The 19,719-nt window shown below is 42.1% G+C and overlaps 1 protein-coding gene across 4 annotated transcripts in view; it reads right to left on the bottom strand.

Moving 5' to 3' along the window:
• LOC106573868 (polyamine-transporting ATPase 13A3) overlaps positions 1 to 19,719 on the bottom strand; it is a 70,154-nt gene that overhangs the window by 49,960 nt on the left and 475 nt on the right. For 2 of the 4 annotated variants that reach the window (XM_014149278.3, XM_014149282.3), the window contains exon 1: positions 19,313 to 19,540. The exons of 1 other annotated variant lie outside the window; for it this stretch is intronic. The gene's annotated coding sequence lies outside the window, so the exon portion shown is untranslated. Of the gene's footprint in view, positions 1 to 19,312; positions 19,541 to 19,719 lie in introns of those variants that run through there. One more of the 4 variants, XM_014149279.3, reaches the window with a different exon arrangement.

Here is a 19,719-nt window from a genome sequence, read left to right as displayed (position 1 = left end):
TTTTGTTACATGCTTAATTGAATTGTTGCTCAAAAGTTCTAAATAAAAGGAGAAATAATCAAATATGAGTAAGTACCTTTTATTTGTTGAGTATAATTCAAAATGTAATAAGAAATAGGCCTTTTTACATGTGGTCATTTTATATAAACAATTTACTCACTGAATTTACAGAAAATGTGCTATATCCTGATATGTATCGTTATCGGGATATGAAATGACCTATATCGGGATATGAGATTTTGGCCACATCGCCCAGCCCTACTTTCAAATGTGCTGAGGTGTACTGAGATACTTGTTTACCAACATCATCAGATGTATATATTCATATGTATAGCCTACGTGGCTGATAGATCACAACCATCCGGCCCCTCTAACCTGATTAGCCACACTCATGTGATTCATCCACAGACTGGGACTCTGTTCAGTCTTTACCCAGCAGGTTTTTTTTGTATTCTTTAACATTTTTGTCCTAAATGTCACGAGCAAGTTTGTTCTCAGGATGAAAACAGTTGTGATGGCAGCCGGGCAGATTTGTACACGCCACTCTATGGTTGAGCACTCTCTGTCATCAAGGAGGCTTTTCTTAGACAGCAGCAACAATTCAGCCACCCACACCGGCTGCATACATTTCAAAACAACCTGAATGAAAGGCTTGACTTCAGGGAAACCAAGCCTTCAAAAACCAGTAACTCAGCAATTTGGATGGCTCAGAAGAGACAGACGCCAGTCCTTCTCTCGTTTTCCCTCTCCTGTTCTTGGACACTGGGAGAGAATAGCTAACAATAAGCCCTGACCCAATGACGGCAGTCATAATTCATGGAAGCATTTGGAGGAAAAGTGTTTTGTTGCAGTCATGCTCTCAACTCAATACGCTTTCTTTATCACTTCCCCTCCTAATCACAGGGCTTTGTTCCCAGCCGTGCTAACATTCAGCGGTATATCACCCCCCGCCAGTGGCCTTGGGCTTGGTCACCTGCTCTCAGATCAGCTCTGGCCAGGACCCTGGACCCCCTGTCAGCTCTGCCTTGGCTTTTGTTCTAGTGTGAACCCCCTCCTGATAGAGCCTCTACTGAGCCAAGTACCAGACAAGGTACTGTGAAATCCATGGTTGCAATTCATGTGTCCCTCTCTCGACTGTACATTTTGTGGTATGAGATTAATTCAAAGAGCAATAATTTCTGTTAAACAGGTGCAATTAAAGTTGAGTTGAACTGGAGTGATTGTATACAAGTTTAAAATGTATCTTAGCTGTCTAGAGGTGAAGTATAAACATGTTTTACAACCAATGCAAATGGCAGGACTATTAAAAAGGTTAACGTTTTAACAGAAAATAAAGAGCACCGGCCTTTTTGCAAATGTATATGCAGTGCTGAACTCAATCCCAACCTGTCAAAACAACATGACTCACCTAGTCAAACTCACCTTAAGATGCAGTAGGAGTCCCTAACTCTAAGCCATAGCCCAAAGTAGTAGTCAAGTCTCACTCAATCTTATTAGTGTCAAGATGAGGGACTCAAGTAATCCTAGGTGGAGACTGCTCAAACTTTATATTTCAGAACAGACAAGACCATGGAGCTAATGTTAGAGATGGCATTCATACACCAACCAGGACGGGGAAAAAAATGTAAAATACATTTTTTTAAATCAAGAGATGAGATCAGGGAGTGAGGTTAAAATGGTCCAATGCAGCCATTATCGCAATATCAAATAGTTTCTGGGTACAAGTACCTTACTCTGTTTCCAATTAAAATGGACAAAAATAAAACAAAAATAGCTTTTTAGCTAAGAGCAATTTCTCAAGCAAGAATTTTCCTGGGAGTGGTATGAGTGGAGATGAGAAAAATGAAAACTAGATGTTATTGGCAGAGGTTTGGAACTCTTTCTTATTGGTCTATTAACTCATTTATCGCCTGGGGCAGGCCAAAATTCCATCCCACCAGGCAGAAATTTTAGGCAGTCTTCAAAAACAGGGCAGTGCGGAAGTGTGGAAATATATAAAACACAGAAAAATCTCGTTTTTGACTGCACTGGGCCTTAAAGGAGAATCCTGAGATGACACCCTGGTAAGAGGTATGTGTAGGTCAGGAGAGAGGAACCCATAGAGGTTCCTCTCTATGGGTTCCTGGAAACGTAGACATCAAACAAAACGTAGACATCAAACGGCTGTGGAGCCCTAAATCAGGCCACATGCTCCTGGATTAGCCGTGGCATGGCCCTACAGCCTAGGAAAAACTGCTGATAACACCCTCAGAGATTAAGCAATATTTTTACATAAGAGACACGCTTCTTGGCACGGAATATCCCTCGGTACGGCAAGTGTAGGTCCTCGGAACAAACCGAGGAACTCTTTATGAATGAATTTTGTAATACAAAAAACACGAGAGGGGTAATGACTTCCCTCTGATCCTGAACTAACTAGCTAGATCTCTAGCAAAGTGCCTTTCAAGGAGTGACACACTTGATAAGCACTTCAAAGTGGAAGGAGGTCCACATATCACAAGTCTATGTCCACATGCAACAGTGAGGCTATAAAACCCACTGGGCTTAGTGAGTATACATGTGAGGACTCAGCCCTCGGGATATCGTTTCAGTGTGCCATAACATCTCACTTCAATGTTCAGTCCTTGAGGGCACAAGTTTGGACTCCTCGTTTTGGCAGAAAAGCTTGTCTCTCTGGTTCACGCTGCAGCACAACATTTCACAGTTGTTTCTATTTTAAATCGAAAGCTCTTAATCACGCTTCCAGTGAATGGGGTTGCTGGTTTGTCTTGTTGGAGGTAAACCGCAGGGCCGGGACTAGAAAGCCCTCCCTATCTGCAACGCGGCCCGGGGGCTCGGAGTGCAAACAGTGCCGGGCTGCTGAAGGGACTTGCATCATGTCAGAATATTTCTCGCCCCAACTCCAGACCAACATTGGCAGACCTTCTGTCATAGGCTGCTGTATTTCATCTCACCTGTGAAAAGTACACAGGCCTCGGCTCAAAGGCCTAGGGGAGATTGGTGCCGCGCTTCCCAAGCCTTCACTAACCACCTCCAAATCTCCAGTTTGGCCAGGACATGCTGTATGCATTTCAACTTTCCAGAAAGCAGGGAGTTCAGTGGTCAACTGGGCAAGGTCAATAAGAGGCATTTCTAACCGTGATCCTGAACCCTGCAGCCAGACGCAGAAAAAGCAACAAGGTACTGGTCTTTACATCCTGAGAATTAAATATACATTATCAATGGGATACAAATCAAGGCAAAAAATTATGCTGAAGAGCCTTGCATCAAGATTTCCTCTGCAGTTGGAGCATTCATGAGGAAACTGAGGTGAAAACTTAGGATGCCAAGAGGAGACTGTCAAGTGTTAACTTACACTAAAGCTGATACAGCCAGGCTAATCTCCTATTATCAAAGATTTAGCCTACCTCCAAGATGCTCCTGATCACAGAAAATAAATATAGACTAATAAAAAGCATTATTCCTCCCAAGCAGTTAAGTTATTTTTTCAAATAAACATATTTCCTGTTCACTTTTATCCTAAGGTTTACTCAAGTTCCCTGATCGGGGTAAGCCCTAATTTCCTTAAGGGCCTAGTTGGCACACCAAATGTAAGTGAAAGCCAGAAATGACTCAAGGAGTAAACGCTCCGGGGAGAGAGAGGTCTCATGATGATTTGTCATTTCAAAGAGTGACTCATCCTTCCCAATTGAAGGATGATTGTGACAATGATATCATAATCATAGTATCATATCCCTGAAACGGAATAGTGAATCAGTCAGTTGTAAAAACACGCTATGGGTCAACAGAACCTACTGCATCATATTTAGTTTGGCCAGTCTTGGCCATGACCAGTGAAACACCACAGGAAAGGTCAGACTTATACTTAAAGCCACACAAACAATGGGTTAATCATTGGCATGACAGCACCTCTGGACAGTTAGAGGAGAAATACCATTAAAACCTGTTGAGGACAGGCATCCGCTAGCGCCTAGCCAACATCCAATGGAACAGCAGGGCTCGAAATACAAAACATCAAAAATCGAATAATTTAAATTTCTCAAACATACGACTATTTTACACCATTTTAAAGATACACTTCTCCTTAACCTCTATGGGCTAGGTGGGACGCTTGCGTCCCACCTACTCAACAGCCAGTGTAATCCCGTGGCGTGTTATTCAAATACCTTAGAAATGCAAAAACTTCAATTTTTCAAACGACTATTTTACACCATTTTAAAGATAAGACTCTCGTTAATCTAACCACACTGTCCGATTTCAAAAAGGCTTTACAACGAAAGCAAAACATTAGATTATGTCAGCAGAGTACCCAGCCAGAAATAATCAGACACCCATTTTTCAAGCTAGCATATAATAAACCCAAACCACAGCTAAATGTAGCACTAACCTTTGATGATCTTCATCAGATGACAACCCTAGGACATTATGTTATACAATACATGCATGTTTTGTTCACTCAAGTTCATATTTATATCAAAAAACAGCTTTTTACATTAGCATGTGACTAGCATGTGACTAGCATTCCCACCGAACACTGCCGGTGAATTTACTAAATTACTCACGATAAACGTTCACAAAAAGCAGAACAATTATTTTAAGAATTATAGATACAGAACTCCTCTATGCACTCGATATGTCCGATTTTAAAATAGCTTTTCGGTGAAAGCACATTTTGCAATATTCTCAGTAGATAGCCCGGCATCACAGGGCTAGCTATTTAGACACCCAGCAAGTTTAGCACTCATCAAAGTCAGATTTACTATAAGAAAAATGTTATTACCTTTGCTGTCTTCATCAGAATGCACTCCCAGGACTTCTACTTCAATAACAAATGTAGGTTTGGTCCAAAATAATCCATCATTTTATCCAAACAGCAGCGTTTTGTTCGTGCGTTCAAGACACTATCATTATCGCTTTCTCATAAAAAAGCGATAATATTCCGACCGGGAATCTGCGTTTAGGTAAACAGACAAAAGAAAAGAAAGCATTCGGTCGACTCGGGCACGCGCCTAAGCCCATAGTACTCTGAGCGGCCACTTGCCAAAAGCGATAATGTGTTTCAGCCAGAGCCTGCCTCGATATCGTTCAGCTTTTTCCCGGGCTCTGAGAGCCTATGGGAGCCGTAGGAAGTGTCACGTTATTGCAAAGATCCTCAGTCTTCAATAAAAAGAGCCAAGATGAAACACAATTTGTCAGACAGGCCACTTCCTGCATGGAATCTTCTCAGGTTTTGGCCTGCCATATGAGTTCTGTTATACACAGACACCATTCAAACAGTTTTAGAAACTTTAGGGTGTTTTCTATCCAAAGCCAATAATTATATGCATATTCTAGTTACTGGGCTGGAGTAGTAACCAGATTAAATCGGGTACGTTTTTTATCCGGCTGTGTCAATACTGCCCCCTAGCCCTAACAGGTTAATGTAACCACATTGTCCGATTTCAAAAAGGCTTTACAGCGAAAGCAAAACATTAGATTATGTTAGGGGAGTACATAGACAAAAATAACCACACAGCCATTTTCCAAGCAAGGAGATGTGTCACAAAAACACCAAATACAGCTAAATGAAGCACTAACCTTTGACGATCTTCCTCAGATGACACTCCTAGGACATCACGTTACACAATACATGTATGTTTTGTTTGATAAAGTTCATTTTTATATCCAAAAACAGCATTTTACATTGGTGCGTGATGTTCAGAAAATGTATTCCCACCAAAAACCTCCGGTGAATGAGCACATCAATTTACAAAAATAATCATAAACATTGACAAAATACATAATTATTTAAAGAATTAGAGATACACTACTCCTTGATGCAACCGCTGTGTCAGATTTTAAAATAGCTTTACGGAGAAAGCCCATTTTTCAATATTCTGAGTACATAGCTCGCCATCAAAGCAAGCTACACAGACAGCCGCCAAGTTCTGGGGTCAACTGAACTCAGAATTAGTATTATAAATATTCTCTTACCTTTGCTGATCTTCGTCAGAATGCACTCCCAGGACTGCTACTTCCACAAGAAATGCTATTTTTGTTCGAAATAATCCATATTTATGTCCAAATACCCCCGTTTTGTTTGTGTGTTCAGGTCACTTTCCAAAGGCATAATGCGCAAGCGTAATTCGAGACACGAAAAGTGAAAATGTTCCATTACCGTTCGTAGGAACATGTAAAACGTTGTTTACAATCAATCTTTAGGGTATTTTTAACGTAAAAATGCATTAATATTCCAACTGGACAATAGCGTATTCATTCCAGGAGAAAAAGAAGCAACGGCGCGCTCGCGGGATCGCGTATCACCAAGCCCTTTGTCCTCAGGCAGTCCACTCATTGACTGAGCTACTATTCTCTGCCCAGTAACAGGAGAATGATGAGAAAACTTTCTGAAGGCTGTTGACAGCCAATGGAAGCCTTAGGAAGTGCAACGTGACCCCACAGACACTGTAGTTTCGATAAGGATTCAAAAGAAGAACTACAATTCTCAGATCTCCCACTTCCTGGTTGGATTTTTCTCAGGGTTTTGCCTGCCATATGAGTTCTGTTATACTCACAGACATCATTCAAACATTTTTAGAAACTTCAGAGTGTTTTCTATCCAAATCTACTAATAATATGCATATTCTAGTTTCTGGGCCCGAGTAGTAACCAGTTTAATTTGGGTACGTTTTCATCCGGCCGTGAAAATACTGCCCCCTACACCTTAACAGGTTTAACAATATCTGCCTTAGTTAGGCTAGACTTGACCATATTTCTAAAATGACAAACTAGGAAACGGGCAAAAGCAGTGAGGGAGGAGCGCCCTTCTTAAAGCTAACATTAAATCTGCGCTGCTCAGTCGTGTTGTCAAACATAGAACATCTCTTTTCGATAAAACATGTTTGAAATGTCAAATTAGTCTTTATCTGCCTTCCCAATAAAAACGATCACGTTTGAATTTGAAAACACAGAATCCTACTCATTACTCTGCATGCTTTTGTTTTGAGTAGACGACACAATCGGCTAAAACAGGCCACCTAGCTCACGACCGGGAGGCAGCCGGGTTCCAAAATAAGGTTATGCCATGTAGCCACACAGTATCAAAGGATATTGATACTGTATGCCTACTAATACAGAGAGCAAAAACTAATTAAGGAATCGGAAAGAAAGTTGCACATATTATATTTGTGCAGAGTTCAATATAGTTATCCACTTCCTTCTTGGTCTTCTATTCAACCTTCATTCATTGCTTTTACATTGATCATATCTACTAGAAAAACACGCACTAATTCCTATACACTCATGGATAATGTTTATTCTCAAGCCCTGAAAAGCATTTCAATGGACAAAAGAAAATATGCTATGTCACAAAACATGACCACTACATCACTTCCACAGAAGTAGAATGTGGTTTAGTCAACTAGAACAATAAGCTAGCCTACTTAACTAGAAACAACTGTTGGCTTTAATTGATTTTTCATTATCATTCAATTTGAATAAGAATCCACATTCAACAATGAAAGAATGTCCCACAAAATGTGAATTAATTTTTAAAAGAGAGTAATGTATGACAGAAAAATGCAGATAATTTCCAAACCAAGCTGTAGCAGTCTTAAAAATCTAAATACAATTCAACCATCATGTTTAAAATCATGGGAAGAAATGATTTACCAATGATGTCTAACCTGCATCAAACCAGTGTGTAGTACGGAGTAACTATCGCTGTAACAAAAATGGAGAAAGCATAGCATACACTACAGAAGGAAACATTGATATGACTAACTGGCACTTTGACTATCATCCAATCAAAAACAAAATATACTGCTCAAAAAAATAAAGGGAACGCTTAAACACATCCTAGATCTGAATGAAAGAAATAATCTTATTAAATACTTTTTTCTTTACATAGTTGAATGTGCTGACAACAAAATCACACAAAAATAATCAATGGAAATCCAATTTATCAACCCATGGAGGTCTGGATTTGGAGTCACACTCAAAATTAAAGTGGAAAACCACACTACAGGCTGATCCAACTTTGATGTAATGTCCTTAAAACAAGTCAAAATGAGGCTCAGTAGTGTGTGTGGCCTCCACGTGCCTGTATGACCTCCCTACAATGCCTGGGCATGCTCCTGATGAGGTGGCGGATGGTCTCCTGAGGGATCTCCTCCCAGACCTGGACTAAAGCATCCGCCAACTCTTGGACAGTCTGTGGTGCAATGTGGCGTTGGTGGATGGAGCGAGACATGATGTCCCAGATGTGCTCAATTGGATTCAGGTCTGGGGAACGGGCGGGCCAGTCCATAGGATCAATGCCTTCCTCTTGCAGGAACTGCTGACACACTCCAGCCACATGAGGTCTAGCATTGTCTTGCATTAGGAGGAACCCAGGGCCAACTGCACCAGCATATGGTCTCACAAGGGTTCTGAGGATCTCATCTCGGTACCTAATGGCAGTCAGGCTACCTCTGGCGAGCACATGGAGGGCTGTGCGGCCCCCCAAAGAAATGCCACCCCACACCATGACTGACCCACCGCCAAACCGGTCATGCTGGAGGATGTTGCAGGCAGCAGAACGTTCTCCACGGCGTCTCCAGACTCTGTCACGTCTGTCACGTGCTCAGTGTGAACCTGCTTTCATCTGTGAAGAGCACAGGGCGCCAATGGCGAATCCCCCACCTGTGGACGTCGGGCCCTCATACCACCCTCATGGAGTCTGTTTCTGACCGTTTGAGCAGACACATGCACATTTGTGGCCTGCTGGAGGTCATTTTGCAGGGCTCTGGCAGTGCTTCTCCTGCTTCTCCTTGCACAAAGGCGGAGGTAGCGGTCCTGCTGCTGGGTTGTTGCCCTCCTACGGCCTCCTCCACGTCTCCTGATGTACTGGCCTGTCTCCTGGTAGCGCCTCCATGCTCTGGACACTACGCTGACAGACACAGCAAACCTTCTTGCCACAACTCGCATTGATGTGCCATCCTGGATGAGCTGCACTACCTGAGCCACTTGTGTGGGTTGTAGACTCCGTCTCATGCTACCACTAGAGTGAAAGCACCGCCAGCATTCAAGTGACCAAAACATCAGCCAGGAAGCATAGGAACTGAGAAGTGGTCTGTGGTCCCCACCTGCAGAACCACTCCTTTATTGGGGTTGTCTTGCTAATTGCCTATAATTTCCACCTGTTGTCTATTCCATTTGCACAACAGCATGTGAAATTTATTGTCAATCAGTGTTGCTTCCGAAGTGGACAGTTTGATTTCACAGAAGTGTGATTGACTTGGAGTTACATTGTGTTGTTTAAGTGTTCCCTTTATTTTTTTGAGCAGTGTACTTTTAATGAACATTGGGGTTCAGTGTTTGGGTAGTGTCAACTGTCATACAAATAGCTGGCCATCAGTTGTGAAAGCTATAGCTAGCTGACTGACTTGACAGGTAGCTGAGCTGGCAAGTTCACTTGCTTACAGCTGAGAGAGAAAACTGCCAGAAGACATCTAACAATCACGTTTACCTCATTCTCCATCTGACAACTTTCGAGTTACATTGTTGAATGATTTCTAGTGCTCCCACTGAGTCAGTCAGGACATGGCAAGAGAATAACGTTGGTCACACTTACTTATAATCATTATTTAAAATCACTTATTCACATCCTGGGCCGTGTGATGTTGCGCTGACTGTGTATGACCCATCTTGTGGCAAATCCTAATCATTCTGCGACGATGGAATGCACATGTAGACCGGCCAGTGAGCCAGACAGCGATGATACAGTGCATTTGGAAAGTATTCAGACTCCTTACATTTTGTCACGTTACAGCCTTATTCTAAAATGGATTAAATAGTTTTTCTCCCCCTCAATCTACATACAATACCCCATAATGACAAAGCAAAAACAGGTTTTTAGAAAGTTTTGCAAATGTATATTAAAAAAAGAGATCACATTTATATAAGTACACAGATCCGTTAATCAGTAATTTGTTGAAGCACCTTCGGCAGCAATTACAGCCTCGATTCTTCTTGCGTATGACGCTACAAGCTTGGCAAACCAGTATTTGGGGAGTGTATCCCATTCTTCTCTGCAGAACCTAGCTGCACCATCGAGAGCATCCTGACGGGTTGCATGAGTGCCTGGTATGGCAACTGCTCGGCCTCCAACCGCAAGGCACTACAGAGGGTAGTGCGTACAGCCCAGTACATCACTGGGGCCAAGCTTCCTGCCATCCAGGACCTCTATACCAGGGGGTGTCAGAGGAAGGCCCTAATAATTGTCAGACTCCAGCCGCCCTAGTCACAGACTGTTCTCTCTGCTACCGCATGGCAAGTGGAACGGGGCCCCAAGTCTAGGTCCAAAGGGCTTCCAGACTAATTGCTCCCCCCCCCCCCGTCCCCCCTTTACACCACTTTTACTGTTATTATCTATGCATAGTCAGTTTAATAACTTCACCTACATGTACATATTACCGCAATTACCTTGACTAACCGGTTTCTCCGCACATTGACTCTGTACCGGTAGCCCCTGTATATAGCCTCGCTAGTGTTATTTTACTGCTGTTCTAAGTATTTCTTACTTTTATTGCTTATATTTCTAACAACTGCATTGTTGGTTAAGGGCTTGTAAGTAAGCATTTCACTGTAAGCTCTACACCCGTTGTATTCGGCGCGTGTGACAAATAAAATTAGATTTTCAGATCCTCAAGCTCTGTCAGGTTGGATGGGGAGCGTTGTTGCACAGCTATTTTCAGGTCTCTCCAGAGATGTTCGATCAGGTTCAAGTCCGGGCTCTGGTTGGGCCACTTCAGAAACTTGTCCCGAAGCCACTCCTACATTGTCTTGGCTGTGTGTTTAGGGTCGTTGTCTTGCTGGAAGGTGAACCTTCGCCCTAGTCTGAGGTCCTGAGCTCTCTGGAGCAGGTTTTCAATAAGGATCTCTGTACTTTGCTCCCTTCATCTTTCCCTCGATCCTGACAAGCTCCCAGTCCCCGCCGCAGATAAACATGCCCACAGCATGATGCTGCCACCACGCTTCACCGTAGGGAAGGTATTGGCCAGACGATGAGCGGTTCCTAGTTTCCTCCAGATGTGACGCTTGGCATTCAGGCCAAAGAGTTCAATCTTGGTTTCATCAGATCAGAGAGTCTTGTTTCTCATGGTCTGAGAGTCCTTTAGGTGCCATTTGGCAAACTCCAAGAGGGCGGTCATGTAGCTTTTACGGAGTGGCTTCATCTTGCACTCTACAATAAAAGGCCTGATTGGTGGAGTGCTGCAGAGATGATTGTCCTTCCTTCTGGAAGGTTCTCCCATTTCCACAGAGGAACTCGGGTTCTTGGTCACCACCCTGACCAAGATCCTTCTCCCGATTGCTCAGTTTGGCCTGGCGGCCAGCTTTAGGAAGAGTCTTGGTGGTTCAAAACTTCTTCCATTTAAGAATGATGGAGGCCACTGTGTTCTTAGAGCCCTTCAATGCTGCTGAAATGTTTTGGTACCCTTCCCCGGAACTGTTCCTCAACACAATTCTGTCACGGAGCTCTACGGACAATTCCTTCAACCTCGTGGCTTGGTTTTCACTCTTGACATACACTGTCAACTGTCAAACCTTATATAGACAGGTGTGTGCCTTTCCAAATCATGTCCAATCAATTGAAATTACCACAGGTGGACTCCAATCAAGTTGTAGAAACATCTCAAGGATGATCAATGGAAACAGGATACACCCGAGCTCAATTTCAAGTCTCATTACAAAAGGGTCTAAATACTTATGTAAACGTAAAATTTGATTTATTCAAACTTTTTTGTACCTGTTTTTTCCTTTGTCATTATGGGATAGTGTGTAGATTGACGGGAAAAAGGGGTCTGAACACTTTCCGAATGCACTGTATATCCACACACACACACACACCTCGTCCTAATATTTATACATTTCTTAATTTCATTATTTTACTTTTAGATGTGTGTATTGCTAGATATCACTGCACTGTTGCAGCTAGGAACACAAGTATTTCGCTACACCCGCAATAAAATCTGCCAAATAAACTCAGCAAAAAAAGTAAATGTCCCTTTTTCAGGACCCTGTCTTTCAAAGATAATTAGTAAAAATCCAAATAACTTCACAGATCTTCATTGTAAAGTGTTTAAAACAATGTTTCCCATGCTTGTTCAATGAACATGCACCTGTGGAACAGTCGTTAAGACGCTAACGGCTTACAGACGGTAGGCAATTAAGGTCACAGTTATGAAAACTTAGGACACTAGTGAGGCCTTTCTACTGACTCTGAAAAACACCCAAAGAAAGATGCCCAGTGTCCCTGCTCACCTGCGTGAACATGCCTTAGGCATGCTGCAAGGAGGCATGAGGACTGCAGATGTGACCAGGGCAAAATACTGCAATGTTCGTATTGTGAGAAAAACTAAGACAGCTCTACAGGGAGACGGGACGGCCAGCTGATCGTCCTCGCAGTGGCAGACCACGTGTAACAACACCTGCACAGGATCGGTACATCCGAACATCACACCCGCGGGACAGGTACATGATGGCAACAACAACAGCTCGAGTTACACCAGGAATGCACAATCCCTCCATCAGTGCTCAGAATGTCCGCAATAGGATGAGAGAGGCTGGACTGAGGGCTTGTAGGCCTGTTGTAAGGCAGGTCCTCACCAGACAACACCGGCAACAACGTCGCCTATGGGCACAAAGCTACTGTCACTGTCGCTGGACCAGATATGACTGGCAAAAAGTGCTCTTTACTGACAAGTTGCAGTTTTGTCTCACCAGGGGTGATGGTCGGAGTCCGTTTATCGTCGAAGGAATGAGCGTTACACTGAGACATGTACTCTGGAGCGGGATCGATTTGGAGGTGGAGGGTTCGTCATGTTCTGGGGCGGTGTGTCACAGCATCATCGGACTGAGCTTGTTGTCATTGCAGGCAATCTCAACGCTGTGCGTTACAGGGAAGACATCCTCCTCCCTCATGTGGTACCCTTCCTGCAGGCTCATCCTGACATGACCCTCGAGCATGACAATGCCACCAGCCATACTACTCATTCTGTGCGTGATTTCCTACAAGACAGGAATGTCTGTGTTCTGCCATGGCCAGCGAAGAGCCCGGTTCTCAATCCCATTGAGCACATCTGAGACCTGTTGGATCGGAGGGTGAGGGCCAGGGCCATTCCCCCCAGAAATGTCCAGGAACTTGCAGGTGCCTTGGTGGAAGAGTGGGGTAACATCTCACAGCAAGAACTGGCAAATCTGGTGCAGTCCATGAGGAGATGCACTGCAGTACTTAATGCAACTGGTGGCCACACCAGATACTGACTGTTACTTTTGATTTTGACCCCCCCTTTGTTCAGGGACACATCATTCCATTTCTGTTAGTCACATGTCTGTGGAACTTGTTCAGTTTATGTCTCAGTTGTTGAATCTCATGTTCATATAAATATTTACACATGTTAAGTTTGCTGAAAATAAAACGCAGTTGACAGAGGACATTTCTTTTTTTGCTGAGTTTATGTTTATGCGACCAATAATATTTTATTTGATTTATCCTGGCCACATTCTTAACAGTTTAGCCTGTCAATCCATCCCTGTGAGTGGGATTGTCAGGGTGGAGCAGGGTATGAGTTTCATGAGTTTTAAACGCCGATACCGATTATAGGAGAACCGGGGGGGGGGGGGGGGGGGGGCCGATACAAATAAATAAATCGGTCGATTAAATCGGTAATAATGACCATTACAACAATACTGAATGAACACTTATTTTCACTTAATATAATACATCAATAAAATACATTTAGCCTCAAATAAATAATGAAACATGTTCAATTTGGTTTAAATAATGCAAAAAAAACGTGTTGGAGAAGAAAGTAAAAGTGCAATATGTGCCATGTAAAAAAGCTAACGTTTAAGTTCCTTGCTCATAACATGAGAACATATGAAAGCTGGTGGTTCCTTTTAACATGAGTCTTCAATATTCCCAGGTAAGAAGTTTTAGGTTGTAGTTATTATAGGACAATTTCTCTCTATACGATTTGTATTTCATATACCTTTGACTATTGGATGTTCTTATAGGCACTATAGTATTGCCAGTGTAACAGTATAGCTTCCGTCCCACTCCTCGCCCCTACCTGGGCTTGAACCAGGGACACATCAACAACAGCCACCCTCGAAGCACCGTTACCCATCGCTCCACAAAAGCCGCAGAACTTGCAGAGCAAGGGGAACAACTACTCCAAGGTCTCAGAGCGAGTGACGTCACCGATTGAAACGCTATTAGTGCGTACCCCACGAACTAGCTAGCCATTTCACATCGGTTACACCAGCCTAATCTCAGGAGTTGATAGGCTTGAAGTCATAAACAGCTCAATGCTTGAAGCACAGCGAAGAGCTGCTGGCAAATGCAGGAAAGTGCTGTTTGAATGAATGCTTACGAGCCTGCTGCTGCCTACCACCGCTCAGTCAGACTGCTCTATCAAATATCAAATCATAGACTTAATTATAACATAATAACACACAGAAATATGAGCCTTAAGTCATTAATATGGTCAAATCCGGAAATTATCATTTAGAAAACAAAACGTTTATTCTTTCAGTGAAATACGGAACCGTTCCGTATCTTATCTAATGGGTGGCATCCCTAAGTCTAAATATTGCTGTGACATTGCACAACCTTCAATGTTATGTCATAATTATGTACAATTCTGGCAAATTAATTACGGTCTTTGTTAGGAAGAAATTGTCTTCACACAGTTCGCAACGAGCCAGGCGGCCCAAACTGCTGCATATACCCTGACTCTGCTTGCACGGAACGCAAGAGAAGTGACACAATTTCCCTAGTTAAGAGAAATTCATGTTAGCAGGCAATATTAACTAAATATGCAGGTTTAAAAATATATACTTGTGTATTGATTTTAAAGAAAGGCATTGATGTTTATGGTTAGGTACACATTGGTGCAACGACAGTGCTTTTTTCGCGAATGTGCTTGTTAATAACCTGTTAGGGCTAGGGGGCAGTATTGACACGGCCGGATAAAAAACGTACCCGATTTAATCTGGTTACTACTCCTGCCCAGTAACTAGAATATGCATATAATTATTGGCTTTGGATAGAAAACACTCCAAAGTTTCTAAAACTGTTTGAGTGGTGTCTGTGAGTATAACAGAACTCATATGGCAGGCCAAAACCTGAGAAGATTCCATGCAGGAAGTAGCCTGTCTGACAAATTGTGTTTCATCTTGGCTCTTTTTATTGAAGACTGAGGATCTTTGCAATAACGTGACACTTCCTACGGCTCCCATAGGCTCTCAGAGCCCGGGAAAAAGCTGAACGATATCGAGGCAGCCTCTGGCTGAAACACATTATCGCTTTTGGCAAGTGGCCGATCAGAGTACTATGGGCTTAGGCGCGTGCCCGAGTCGACCGAATGCTTTCTTTTCTTTTGTCTGTTTACCTAAACGCAGATTCCCGGTCGGAATATTATCGCTTTTTTATGAGAAAAATGGCATAAAAATTGATTTTAAACAGCGGTTGACATGCTTCGAAGTACGGTAATGGAATATTTAGAATTTTTTTGTCACGAATTGCGCCATGCTCGTCACCCTTATTTACCCTTTCGGATAGTGTCTTGAACGCACAAACAAAACGCCGCTGTTTGGATATAACTATGGATTATTTTGAACCAAACCAACATTTGTTATTGAAGTAGAAGTCCTGGGAGTGCATTCTGACGAAGACAGCAAAGGTAATAACATTTTTCTTATAGTAAATCTGACTTTGATGAGTGCTAAACTTGCTGGGTGTCTAAATAGCTAGCCCTGTGATGCCGGGCTATCTACTGAGAATATTGCAAAATGTGCTTTCACCGAAAAGCTATTTTAAAATCGGACATATCGAGTGCATAGAGGAGTTCTGTATCTATAATTCTTAAAATAATTGTTCTGCTTTTTGTGAACGTTTATCGTGAGTAATTTAGTAAATTCACCGGCAGTGTTCGGTGGGAATGCTAGTCACATGCTAGTCACATGCTAATGTAAAAAGCTGTTTTTTGATATAAATATGAACTTGAGTGAACAAAACATGCATGTATTGTATAACATAATGTCCTAGGGTTGTCATCTGATGAAGATCATCAAAGGTTAGTGCTACATTTAGCTGTGGTTTGGGTTTATGTGACATTATATGCTAGCTTGAAAAATGGGTGTCTGATTATTTCTGGCTGGGTACTCTGCTGACATAATCTAATGTTTTGCTTTCGTTGTAAAGCCTTTTTGAAATCGGACAGTGTGGTTAGATTAACGAGAGTCTTATCTTTAAAATGGTGTAAAATAGTCATATGTTTGAAAAATTGAAGTTTTTGCATTTCTAAGGTATTTGAATAACGCGCCACGGGATTACACTGGCTGTTGAGTAGGTGGGACGCAAGTGTCCCACCTAGCCCATAGAGGTTAAATCATCACCCGTTTGGCGAAGTAGGCTGTGATTCGATTAGAAATTAACAGGCACCGCATCGATTATATGCAACGCAGGACAAGCTAGATAAACTAGTAATATCATCAACCATGTGTAGTTAACTAGTGATTATGTTAAGATTAATAGTTTTTTATAAGATAAGTTTAATGCTAGCTAGCAACTTACCTTACTTCTTGCTGCACTCACGTAACAGGTAGTCAGCCTGCCACACAGTCTCCTCGTGGAGTGCAATGTAATCGGCCACAATCGGTGTCCCAAAATGCCGATTACCGATTGTTATGAAAACTTGAAATCGGCCCTAATTAATCGGTCGACCTCTATTTCAGACCTATCAATCGATCACTATGGGTGGGATTTTCAGGGAAGGGGACGGGATGTTTGAGAGTCACAGGGTTGTTAGGGTTTCAGACCTGTTAATTATTTGGGGTGGGATTTCAGGGGAAGGGAATAGGTTAGTAATCTAGTCATTTAAACACGTTTTCCCCCAACAGGCTTGGGTGGTAACAAGACTGTCATACGGGGATATTCGGTAATACTGGCACTGAACACAAGGGGTGCTGTTATCAAACCCCACTAATATTCTGGAATCCGAAGGTAAGCAATGCTAACAAGTATACTGAACAAAAACAACATGAAACAATTTCAAAGATTTTACTGAGTTACAGTTCCTATGAGGAAATCAGTCAATTGAAATAACATAGATTAGGGCCAAATGAATTTATCACATGATTGGGAATACAGATCTGATCAAAATGGGCCTCAGGATCACGTCACGATATTTTTGTGCATTCAAATTGCCACCGATAAAATGCAATTTTGATTGTTGTCCGAAGCTCATGCCTGCCCATACCATAACCTCACAGCCACCATGGGGCTCTCTGTTCACAACATTGACATCAGCAAACCTCTCACCCACAAAACGCCATACACATGGTCTGCGGTTGTGAGGCCAGTTGGATGTGCTGACAAATTATGGTAGAGAAATAAACATTGAATTCTCTGGCAACAGCTCTGTTGGACATTCCAGGAGTCAGCATGCCAATTGCACGCTCCCTCAAAACTTGAGACACCTGTGGCATTGTGTTGTGTGACAAAACTGCACATTTTAGAGTGGCCTTTTAGGTGCGCCTGTGTAATGATCATGCCGTTTAATCAGCTCCTTGATATGCCACACCTGTCAGGTAGATGGATTATCTTAGCAAAGGAGTAATGCTCATTAACAGGGATGGAAACACATTCGGTCACCAAATTTGAGAGAAATAAGCATTGTTCGTATGGAACATTTCTGCGATCTTTTATTTCAGTTCATGAGACCAACCATTTCCATGTTGCGTTTATATTTTTGTTCAGTGTACAAGTAAAATTCCATAGAGAACGCTAACTAAATGCTAATGAGCGCATTGCGAACATTTGTAGAGCTTCTGACCTAAACTATACAAGTATATGTAAATAAGAATGTTCTTAAATGTTTTTCCCAAATTTAAATTTAAAAATGTATAATAAGTTACTCAAAAATGCTACTCACAGTTTGCTGCACGTGCAAAACAAATAATAGGCAGCAAGGCTCTTGATCTACGAGAGGATTCTATGCTGTTACCAAGCAAATGTTTGATTTAGGACATAGCTAACCACTTAGCTAGTTCGCTATCTAGTTACTAAATTAGCAAACAAAAACACAACTGCAGAACATTTGGCACATTTTAGACAGTTAACTTTAATAGTTATAAGATATCTAGCTGGCAAAAATGTAGCTGTGAATTCCTTACTGTAAATAGATCACCTGGCGCATGCTGCACAACAGTGAGTGACTCACAAGGCTCCGGACAAACACCACGTGACATGTGACTGGGGACTACCGTAAGCTTCATAATACTGTGACAAGTGAAGTTTAGAACGCAATGTTCTTTACCTCCTAACGTATTGTCGCAAGTTAACTGCAGGTATTCATAGTTATAAAAATTTAAAAAATGTAAAATAAATTGTTTCAATGGTATTGAAAAAGCATCCTGTGGCTTTTTCCAAATATCTCGGTATACAGTATATACGGTTTATCACCAAAGCCTATTTTCCAATATAATTTGTGGCTAAACCTAAGAAAAATTGTTGTGTTCCGTTCATAAATATGGAATCCCCGTTAAGAAACGGTGTTGAAATGTTTACACTCAAATTTTCTGGGGGGACACACTCCCTCCCAAGCTTTTGCACCCCCACTTTCAGACAAAGTTAGGCACCCATGCATTACCTACCCAGTTAGTAACAAAAGCAAATGCTTGTGTTATTTAATGTTAGTCATCTTAGTGACTTTACACAGACAACGCAGTGATGAACTGCATACAATAACAACTAAAACATTATCTCGCTAGCTAACCAAGTAACCTTAACTAGCTAATGTTCTCAGATAATAGGGAGAGGGGGACCAATATGACAGAGTAACAAAGCTAGCTCGCTCATAGAAATTAAATGAGCTCGATGAATATCTAGCTTAAGACACTCGTTCTAGTTTAGCTGTCAATGTGAATCACAGGAGAGACAGCAAACGGACTGGAGAAATCCCCATTTCGTGATACACAAGAACTGGCTACACTACTATGGTATGGCTGATCATGACTGACACTGTGGCTAGTTGCTAACGTTAGCGTTCTTAGGCTGCGTTTAGACAAGCAGCCCAATTCAGATTTTTTTTCTCACTAATTTGTCTTTAGACTAAACAGATCAGTTCAGAAACAGAACTAATGTGATTGGTCAAAAGAACAATTAGTGTAAAAAATATCAGAATTGGACTGGCTGTTTAAACGCAGCCTTTTAGCTCGCTAGCAAGCAAGCAATCTCCAACACATGGGGTGATGTGGAGAGCTCAAATTAAATAAAGACACTTACCAGAACCACCTGGACTCTTTGACGATCACCTGAGAGTCATAGTAAGACGAGAGCAGCTGTTTTCAAAAAGAAAAACGTTGTTGCAGAGAAGTATAGCTAGATAGCTGGCTATATATATTTTATATCGAATGTAGTCGCCTCACAATTAAATGTTGACAGCTCAGTGAAACAACGAATGAGGCGTCGGATTAACTGCCTGAAACTTCCTCACTTACCAAGAGGAAGTGAGGGCGTGAGGCACAGGATATGAGATCACGAAAGAACATACGCGGTTAGAAACTCCGTGGTCAAATAGCGCACATATTTCTCCCTTATATTATCATCACAATATCTTCATTCACCTCGCTGGGGTCACATTTGTTGTATTTAAACATTACAATCTACATGTCATACATGCTTGTACGCCG

The sequence above is a fragment of the Salmo salar genome, chromosome 16 (genome assembly GCF_965601325.2).
Source record: "Salmo salar chromosome 16, fSalSal1, whole genome shotgun sequence".
NCBI lineage: Eukaryota > Metazoa > Chordata > Actinopteri > Salmoniformes > Salmonidae > Salmo > Salmo salar.
The sequence above is the reverse complement of the archived record's forward strand: the minus strand, read 5'-3'. Positions and strand labels throughout refer to the sequence as shown.